This window comes from Aulonocara stuartgranti (assembly GCF_965226115.1).
Source record: "Aulonocara stuartgranti genome assembly, chromosome: 14".
Classification (NCBI taxonomy): Eukaryota; Metazoa; Chordata; class Actinopteri; order Cichliformes; family Cichlidae; genus Aulonocara; species Aulonocara stuartgranti.
In genome coordinates this window covers 22,829,211-22,839,793 of record NC_138950.1, presented here as the reverse complement: position 1 = coordinate 22,839,793, position 10,583 = coordinate 22,829,211, and the positions used below count along the sequence as shown (strand labels likewise).

The 10,583-nt window shown below is 39.7% G+C and overlaps 1 protein-coding gene across 2 annotated transcripts in view; it reads left to right on the top strand.

Moving 5' to 3' along the window:
• Positions 1 to 1,831: 1,831 nt before the first annotated feature.
• The window catches only part of LOC309687211 (von Willebrand factor A domain-containing protein 5A-like), a 35,060-nt gene continuing 26,308 nt past the window's right edge, over positions 1,832 to 10,583 (top strand). For both annotated transcript variants that reach the window (XM_082502003.1, XM_082502002.1), the window contains exon 1: positions 1,832 to 1,966. The gene's annotated coding sequence lies outside the window, so the exon portion shown is untranslated. The remainder of the gene's footprint in view (positions 1,967 to 10,583) is intronic.

Here is a 10,583-nt window from a genome sequence, read left to right as displayed (position 1 = left end):
CTGAATTGACAGCGTCTGTTTAACATCATGGGACAGTTCTGTTTGATATTGTGCTGATGTGGTTCTTTGAATATGTAGTTTTTGTGGATTGAAAAAATGATGTCTATTTTGATAATAAATCAAAGATGAATAAACCTTCCTTGTTTAAACATGTGCCATGGTGTGTTGTCCTTTTGCTTGTGACTTCTTGTTAGTTTTTTACTAATAAAAAAGCCAGGAAGAGCATCCACTTTTCCTGTGCCCATGTTCTGATGATGTTTACTATCGCTTACAGTATAAGTATAGACACTGCTGCTTCATTTTACTTAGCAAAACTTAAAAACAATTACTAGAAATTTGGTATTTAGATTGTGAGACACACGCCTGACTGGTATATCACAGGAAGGTGGTGTGTGTCTGTTTAAACACGGATGAGATCGGTCACAGGTAGGTGATTACATCAGGGGCTTCAGGTGGAAACCCAGAGAGGGACCCACCCGGGAGCACAGACCACAATAAAACACCGATAGCCAACAGGAGAGAGAGAAAGTGAGAAGACAAACCAGATGGTATCAGCCAGGGAAGACTATAGGTGACCATAAAAGTCTGATATTCATATTAGCATAGAGCAGCAGAGAGGGTTTTTCCTCATCGGTCAAAACAGTTGTGAAATCATTTCAAAGCTTTATTTGTGCTTCATTTCTAGACAGAAGATCGTGATTCCTGTCTGCTCTGTTTCATTTAATTGTTGTTGATTTAATGAATTAGGCCAACAGTGAAGTGTGGGCCACCATTCTGGCTCTGATCTGGCTTCATGCTTTCAAGATGGAAGCAAAGGACGAGTGGGAGCTTCTGGCTATGAAGGCTGCCTCATGGCTCCGTGCTCAGAATGATCGTAGCAATGATAATAATAGATAAATGATTTAAAAAATGCTTTATGCTACAGTGTAGTTTTGTGTTGGACAAGTGAAAACATTTGCTTAGACTTTTTACTTTATTCAAAATTGTAATCATAGTTAATTAGCTTAATACTGAACAAGTTGCGTGACAAAAATACATTTACATCATCTTAAATAATTAAAAGCAACATGTAGAATGGGACATTTCAGAATCATATACAATACTATATACTTTTTATTGGATCATAATTATCCATTGATATGTATGCTCTAGATGATGATTTGTATGATGAGTTTAATAACTCTATACTCCTGATTAGCCAGTCCACCTCTGACTGTTTTAGCCATGGGCGATGTGTGACCTGAACAAATTCAGAAGCCAAACTAAACTAATCAAATTAAGTTTGCTTACTTGCTTTTTTTATGGAAACTAAGTCCATGTGTTACCTTATCCTGTGTAGGTAATGTCCTGTGTTAAGGTGTGACTATTGTGTTAAAGAAATCTCAGTTGAATGTCTGATTTACTCTTTAAACTACATGCAACTTAATAAAGTATCTTTTACTGCTTTTTTGCTTTGGTATAACTGAGGTGTAAACTTTCTCTAATAAAGACACTGATTAATTAATGAATAAGCAGTGATTGCACTTTTTCTACATTTCAAACTGAAATGGGTCAACAGTTAAAGTTTACATATTCACAAAACGCTATTCTGTTTCCTAAATGTTTCTCTTGTTCACAAGAGGATGCAATAATGCCATATATTATAAGCAAAGACTTTCACGTGAAGTACAATTATTTTTAGTGTAAGAGTGTGAGCGTGAGACCTTTCAGGACTTCAGAGCTATTGCAAAGTAAAAATGTAAACCACAGAAGGAATTCTAAAAAAAAACAATCCAAAGGAAAAATGTTTTGCAATTTGACGCTCCGCCCACCCAGTGCATATCGGTTGGTGGAAAAAACAAGGAAATGGGACGTACCCGGTAGCAGTGACTTTTTTCAATAAAGTCTGCTGTTTGTGGCGTAAACATTGCTACAAGAACAGAGGAGTGCAGTAAACCTATCAGGATACACCCGTCTATCAATAGAGGTAAGCTTCTATTGCGCATCATTCTTCACTGGCGGCCATATTTTCATATCTCACGTGTTGATTTTACCTAATTCCATTTTTTATGAGTTTGTCGCTCAGTTCATTGTCACGTCATTGGTTGCTTTTTCAGTTTTCATTACTGCCTTTTAACAAATGTTTTCGGATCCCAGACAAAACAGTTTCAAAACTATTCAGTGGCACAAAACTGCATAATTTTGTGTGTAGTGAAAAAGAACTATTGCCTTAGATTCTGAAAGTGTCACGTACTAGCAGGTAGGTGCACAGTCACTCTGTCACAATAACAAAGAGATGCCATTAATTGTCTGCACAGAAAACGCCTCCGACTGGAAGTTATCAGAGCGTAGAAGTCCCCGGTGTTCCTGCTTAACTGGTTTTGGTGTTTTCTGATGGCGTTTTCCAACATTTCACTGCGTGGTAACGTGATCCAGATGTTTCTAGTGGCATCTAATGCGAATCTTTGTAGATGCCAAGATTCAATTTTTGCGATACGTGTGTCGAGTCATTAAAATTATGTTTAGATAATTTAAAGGATAAATGATATTTTTATTTTTAAGTAACTTAAACGGGTTCTAATTGCTGACCAAAGTAAGTTTAGCCTGCGAACTGCCCTGCATGATGAGTCACAGGCACACCCTGTGCTGACAACTACAAGGGGTATTCATTGTTATTTGTGTGCGGATTATCGCTGAATGAATTCAGATAAATTACTAATGCAGTGTTTTCTTCTTTAAAATGCAGAGCTCATACAGGACTATAGAAACAAAAGAGAACCACCCCCTAAAGCATGCACTCTTTATAACGCACTCTATTGTGTTGGTAAGGAGCAGGTTATGTTCAGAGTTGCAGTTTTAAATTCTGCTGCTAACACAGAACGCCCTCAAGAATACTAATTTAATCAACACAATTATCAAGCAAGGTGGTTAGCACTGTTGCCGCACAGCAAGAAGGTCCTGAGTTCAATTCCACCATCAGGCCGGGGTCTTTCTGTGTGGAGTTTGCGTGTTCTCCCCGTGTTTGCGTGGGTTCTCTCCGGGAACTCCGGCTTCCCCCCACCGTCCTATCCCCACAAGCTGCATGTTAATTGCATAATCCAAATTGCCACTAGGTGTGAATGTGCGAGTGAATGTGAATGGTTGTCTGTTCCTGTGTGTTGGCCCTGCGACAGACTGGCGACCTGTCCAGGGTGTACCCTGCTTCTCGCCCTATGACAGCTGGGATAGGCTCCAGCGCCCCCCCGCGACCCTGAAAAGGATAAGCGGAAGCAGATGGATGGAATTATCAATTTGGTCAATTTTATTGATTGAATTGAGTATTTCATTGATCTATTTAAAATGTATTGATTTGATTTCTTAACAAATCGAAGCGTCTACAGGTTAGTAATGTTAAAATGTTTAATGTTTCAGAGTTCTAATATGCAGATGTGGCGTTAAATAAACAGCAGTACTGAGAGCGCACTCAGCATTAAAATAAAATAAAAAAAAAACCTCAATATTTTAATTTCAACATTGTGTGTAAAATGAGAAGAAATTTTCTGCACAAAGAAGTATTTCTTTATTTCCAAGTATTCGTGTCACTATCAAATTCTGTTCGCTATAGATTTTTAATCATCTTCACCTGATTAAATCTCTTAATGTATTGAGCGGAATCCATTAGAAGTGTCACGTGAGCAGTAAAGCGCCAGCCACCCCCTTTTTTTTATGAGCGCGCACAGAACAACCGCGGTCAAGTGAACCATCATTTGTGCGTCGGGGTGAAACCTATGGAACGCCAGGACTGCCATAATGAATTAATTAAATACACCATTAAATAATTAATTAAATGTGGCAATAATTAATTAAAATTGGAATTAATTAAATAAATAGTTATGACACATGTAATTAATTAATTATTGACACATTTAATTAATTATTTATGTATTTCACATTTTAATTAATTATTGACACATTTAATTAATTATTTAATGATATATTTATTTATTTCATTTTGGCAGTCCTGGCGCCTGGCTCTCATCATGAAATAATTTTATCTGTCAGCCTCACCCATCAAACTCAGGGGGCGGGGTTAACGCTGATCGAGTCAAAACCATTGCTTTGGCCTGGTGGCCATTGTTTCTAGCACACAACAACCGGCATGTGGAAGCTAACAGAACTGAGCTTTGAAAAACCCTGTTTGTGTGTTACCAAATACCGTTTTAATATTTTTTTAGCCGAGAATGTAGTGGTTTAATCTTCATGTGTCTGGTCGGTTTGTCAAGATACAGCCTCTTTGCAAAAGTGTTTCGATGATTTCGGAGATGTCTGCCCAGTCTCACGGCAAAGCGTGGGATACACCCGCTCGCCTCGTAAGCAATCCCACCGACAAAGCGCAGGCCCCGGTACACAGCTGTAGTAACCCCCGCTGACTTCTTTTACTGAGGTTATATTTATCGATGTTTTATTTCCTGATGTTCTTATGTGTCCTACGTGTTTCAGTCGCCAATTCTGAATTATAACTAACATTAAAAACATGTTTAAAGAGGAGAGAGAGCAAATAAATCTGTTTAACATCTGATCTTTGGGTTTTTGTTCAGTAATCAGCGTGACCTGTGTATAAACACATAAAAGAGATAACGTTGGTGTTTCCGTCATGTAGTAACTGCTGGCTTTAACTGTACAAAGGTTGATCGACACTATGAAACACATACAGACTTCATGATGTTCGGCTAATATTTTTATTGTGAATATTAATCATGCTGACCTCGCTCTGTACACCACGCAGCGAGGTCAGCATATCCACGATATCCTCAGCTCCATGAGTTAACACAAAGTTTCCCAGCTGACTATCTAACTGCCAACTATTCCAGAGACGTGAAAATATACAGCATAAAGAAAAGTGTAAGAGACTCAGCAGCAGATTAGAATAACAGTTATAGATTTAATAAATCACCAAATGAATCCAAGAAACGAGCAAACCTGTTCCGACAATTTGAATTTGTATTCCCTCAGCTGCAGACTCGCTGCTGTTTAAATGTTTGAAAAGGAAGATTAGATATAAAAAACGTCAAACATAGACTCAGTCTGCCTTCACATTTGATATGAGGCCAGCACGTATAGTGGCCTCAGCAGGCTATTACTGAAATACACATGCTATATCATAAACTATGATATAAACAGGGAGGTCCTATTAACATGTTTAGTTTTAAAGGACACCTTCCTGCCTTTAGTCTCATTCATGAGCAGTATTAGTTTTCTTCTAACATCCAGAAGTCTGCACAATGTGTTTCATAGTTTGTAACAAGCCTTTGACAGGTAAACATAACATGACCGAAAAAGCAAAAAAAAAAGAAAAAGAAAAGAGAGAGAGTGTTGACATAAGAAGAGAAAATTCTCTCAATTATGGAGACAGACAAATGGTTCATTTATGTTTGATGTGTGTTTATTCCTCCCTAAATATCGTCGGTGAAGTTCGCCATGCATGTCAGATTTTCCTGCGCATTTTTATACCTCTGCCAACAGAGAGAGAAAAAAAATCACATTCTAACAGACAGCTGGTGCTTAGAATACAGTTGAATAACTATTAAAAAACAGATGATATTTAGATGATAGTTCAGTCTAACACATGTGCCAGTGAACCATTAAACGTCTGTGAAACTATGCAGTTATGAAACGTAACTTTAACCTCAGCCAAACCGATTTGCTCAGTTGTAAATAAAACAGCGAAGTAAACGTGACCCGACAGACAGAACCTGAGTGAATGTAGTCCAGCGTTTAACCACTGAGAGCTAAAACTCAGCTGAGGTTTGAAAGCTGTGTGCCGGTGATTGGACATCAGCCGCTGATAAAGCTGTTCGCCTATAAAGTGCTCTGTAAGGAAACGAGCTCCAGCAGCTCTGCGCTCGGGGAAAACACTATATTTACTTATCTTGTGCAGAAAAATGCGCTGACATTGCGTTATATCGAGCACTGGCTGCCCAGTTAAACTGTGACTATCACCAGGTAACTAGGCGTGTTTCTTGAATTAGCAGCAGGTGTTAAACAGCTGACAGATGAGGAGGAGGATGCATGCAGGTAAACTGAGGGTCTGCTGAGCTGATCGCTGGTTTCGTGAGAAAAATGTCAGCTCGTTCTTTATGTTACAGAAGCACAGAGACACAAGACCAGGCGGAAAGAGACGATCGTTCGGTGAAAATGAGAATCTGCGAATGCAACATGTGGAACACGGAGAGTGGAATATGTAAACAAACCGGTTAACGTAACCCCCTCGGTGCACTCTGCATGCTAACTGTTAGCAGAGCTAGTGAAATCTCTGAAAACATCTGAGCACTTTTGCAAACATGTTCTATGTTGACAACCTGACCAGACATACGTCGCGACATTCGCGGCTAAAACACTGTTAAAAGTGTAGCTGGTGACAGAAAAACGGGGTATTTTAAAACTACACCACCACCATTGCTGCTTGTGATTTGATCTGCATTCTGGGATAACTGGCTGCCCCAAGTCTACACAAGCAATCGATTTTCTAGGATCGACCTGTTTTGACTTACTTTGCACGGCAACCAATCAAATGTTAGAGAAGCTGCATGGGCAGCGTTAACCCCGCCCCCTGAGTTTGATGGGTGAGGCTGACAGATAAAATTATTTCATGACGAGAGCCAGGCGTCAGGACTGCCAAAATGAAATAAATAAATATATCATTAAATAATTAATTAAATGTGTCAATAATTAATTAAATGTGTCAATAATTAATTAAAATGTGAAATACATAAATAATTAATTAAATGTGTCAATAATTAATTAATTACATGTGTCATAACTATTTATTTAATTAATTAATTCCAATTTTAATTAATTATTGCCACATTTAATTAATTATTTAATGGTGTATTTAATTAATTCATTATGGCAGTCCTGGCGTTCCATAGAAACCAGCCGCCTCTTATCCTACCGTGAAGCGTTGGATATCTTCTTGTTCGCTAATCGAGACACCCACACAAACGCACAGAGGAAGTTAAGAGAAATAAAGCTCCAGGACCATTGTTTTCCCCAGTGAAGTTTTCATTTATTTTTCTTTTCACTTTCGCTGGTAATGTGCTTCTTACTTCACAATTCAATGGAATCTTCAATGTGACCGCAACAACACTGTTTCATCTCAATCAACTGCAAAATTCCCGAGAAGTTAAAAGACAGTTACTCAAATTCAACCAGGGCTGTAACTATAGATTATTAATCTATCGATTATTCCATTGAGTAATCTGATAAGAAATACTTTGTCGTATTAATGAGAAATAATAAATATCGTAAAGAAAAAGAAAATACGTGTCTATCAAAATGAGCTGCTCACTGTTTTCTATTAGAAATTGCATTTTTCTTTTCGTTTCATCCGTCATATTTCATTTGTCAGTCTCTTTCTCCCCCAACTAATGGCTCTGCCTCTTTGGTCATTCGGTGCGTAAACAGACTCCAGCTCCACTTTAAACTGTGCCTGCACCATCAAAAATATTTTAGTTATTTATCCGCCATTTTTCAATTGGTCTTAACCTTTTGATCAGGACTGTGTCATATTCAAAAATTGGCACACATGTAGCGGAGTAACCCAGAGGAGTAATCAACTGAGAATTTCATGTCAAGGATGATTTTAATTAATTTTTTATGTGATGTTATATTTGATTGGATATGTTGAATTAGACCAGAAATGTCCGTTAAATTTCTCCAGAATTATGCAGTGGAATGAGGAAAAAAAAAAAACCTGCACACATGAGTGTTCAAGAAGAAAAATCCAATTTCATTTAACTGTCATGTATAATTTTAAATACATTTTTAACATGATGTTGACACATTGCTTTGAAATGTTTTTTCAGTTGAGTAGTTGTCCTTTAATTTCTTGGGTGTTTAAGCAGTTTAAGATCCAACTTCTAGAGTAAGTGAACCAAAGTAGAAATATGTTGAAAGTATCATGTCAACTGTGAAGGATGGCTTTTAATGAATTTTGGAATATGATGGAATAATTGCGTGATTGTGTTGAATTTTACTTGCCCTCTAACTTCTCAGAAATTTTGTTGACTAAACCAAAACAACGCAGGGCCGACATTGACTGAGAAAAAGAAGGCATCGTGTTTGTCATGTAAAAATGTATTAGTCTAACTATTAAATCCAGTGTTTTCAGGCAGAAACGTGTGAAACCTGTACTTCCAAAGTCTTATTATGTTGTCATGTGACTCTGCTGGTTTTTGAGCAGCTAGTTTGCTCTGCTCCTGGTGAATTTCTGATCATTCTTGAAATGATCTGGTGTTGTTTATAAACTGAACTTTCCCACAATTTGAGGCATTCAGAAAATACTGGTTGAGGCTATGTGGATGAATATTCATACAGGCCAAACAGGGCAGTTTCCTGGACTTTTAGAACCGAGAACAAAGCACTGATGCTCACACAATATCAGTGTGAAAAACTAGTGAAGAAAATATGGTACATTGTTCCAGGATGCATAGAGGAGGTATTTCCTGCATGTCTTACCAAATTCAAATTCAAATTTTATTTGTCACGTACACAGTCATACACAGTACGATATGTAGTGAAATGCTTGGACAACTGCTCGTGACCTAAAGAGAACAAAAAAGGAAAAGGCTATGAATAAGATAGGAAATAAATATGAAAAATTAAAAAGGGTAAATTTAACTAGGAAGGAATAAAATATAAATTAAGGTTAAAAATGAAATAACTGTACAACACAAATTAGAATGAAGGGTAAATTTAACTGGGAAGAATAAGATAAATATATAAATTAAAGTTGAAAATAAAATAACTGTACAACAAAATACACAATATAGAACTATATAAGAATGTATGAAGAAATCTAAATATAAATAAATATATACACAATAACAGCAGCTGTACAAGTATTAACCGGAAATGAAGAATATAGTGACCAGTGTTGTGCAAAACCAAAGTCCAGAAAGTCCAGTGTGTGTGTGTAAGAACCATATGTGTGGGTCAGTACTGTGTGGTGGTGTGATTGAGAGACCGTATCGCCTGCGGGAAGAAGCTCCTCCTCAGTCTCTCTGTGTTGGTCTTCAGGGAGCGGAATCGCTTTCCTGACCTCAGCAGAGAGAACAGTCTGTTGTTGGGATGGCTGAGGTCCTTCACGATCTTCCTGGCCTTGGTCCAGCACCGCCTGCTGTAGATTGAGTGCAGGTCAGGGAGCTCGGAGCGGATGGTGCGCTCAGCTGACCGCACAACCCTCTGTAGAGCTCGTCTGTCCTGCATGGTGCTGTTCCCGAACCAGGTTAAGATGTTTCCCGTCAGGATGCTCTCTATGGTGCACGAGTAAAAGTTCCTGAGCACCTTGGAGGGCAGTTGGAAGTCTCTCAAGCGTCTGAGGTGGTAGAGACGCTGTCGGGCCTTTTTCACCACGGTGTTGATGTGACAGGACCATGACAGGTCCTGCGTGATGTGAACTCCGAGGTATTTGAAGCTGTCCACTCTCTCCACTGGGCACTCGTTGATGACGGGGGTCTGGTAGTTCCTCTCCTGCTTAGTGCTGAAGTCCACTATCAGCTCCTTTGTCTTACTGACGTTTAGAAGGAGGTTGTTCCTCTGGCACCAGTTCTCCAGATTCGTAATCTCCTTCAGGTAGGCCGTCTCGTTGTTATCAGAGATCAGGCCCACCACGACGGTGTCGTCAGCAAACTTGATGATGGTGGTGGAGCTGGTAGTGGCCACACAGTCATATGTGTACAAAGAGTACAGCAGGGGGCTCAGAACACACCCCTGGGGGGCTCCAGTGCTGAGAGTGGTGGAGGCTGAGACATGTCCGCCCATCCTTACTGCCTGTGGTCTGCCAGTTAGGAAGTTGGAGATCCACTGACACATAGATGAGCTGAGTCCCAGATGCTCCAGCTTGGTGGTGAGTGTGGAGGGAATTATGGTGTTAAATGCAGAGCTGTAGTCTATGAAGAGCATTTTAACATAATTCCCCCTTCTAGTGTCCAAGTGAGTGAGTGATGTGTGGAGGAGATGAGAGATGGCATCGTCTGTGGAACGATTTGGACGGTAAGCGAACTGTAGTGGGTCCAGTGTGTCTGGTAGTGAAGAAATGATGAAGTCTCTGACCAGGCGTTCAAAGCACTTCATCACTACTGAGGTGAGGGCTACAGGGCGATAGTCATTGAGAGAAGCAGGGTGGGGTTTCTTCGGGACAGGAACAATGATGGACTCTTTGAAGCATGTGGGGATCACCGACTGAGATAAAGAGATGTTGAATATCTCAGTGAACACAGGAGCTAGCTGGTATGTGCAGTCTCTGAGGATACGACCTGGGATGCCGTCTGGTCCTGCTGCTTTCCTGGTGTTCACTCTCTTGAAGGCTCTCCTTACTTCATGCTCGGAGATGACGAGCACGTTTCCGGTGCTGGCAGTATCTTCCTGTCTGCAGCCGTTAGCGCCGCTAACACTAGCATTGTTGGAGACCTTAGCTGCAGCCTCGAAGCGAGCATAGAAAGTGTTCAGCTCGTCTGCCAGAGTCACGGCCGCGTTCGTCATACCGGTTGTTGGTGCTTTATAGTCCGTTATTGTCCTTAGTCCCCGCCACAGGCTCCTAGAGTCACTCTGTTGGAGTTGTGACT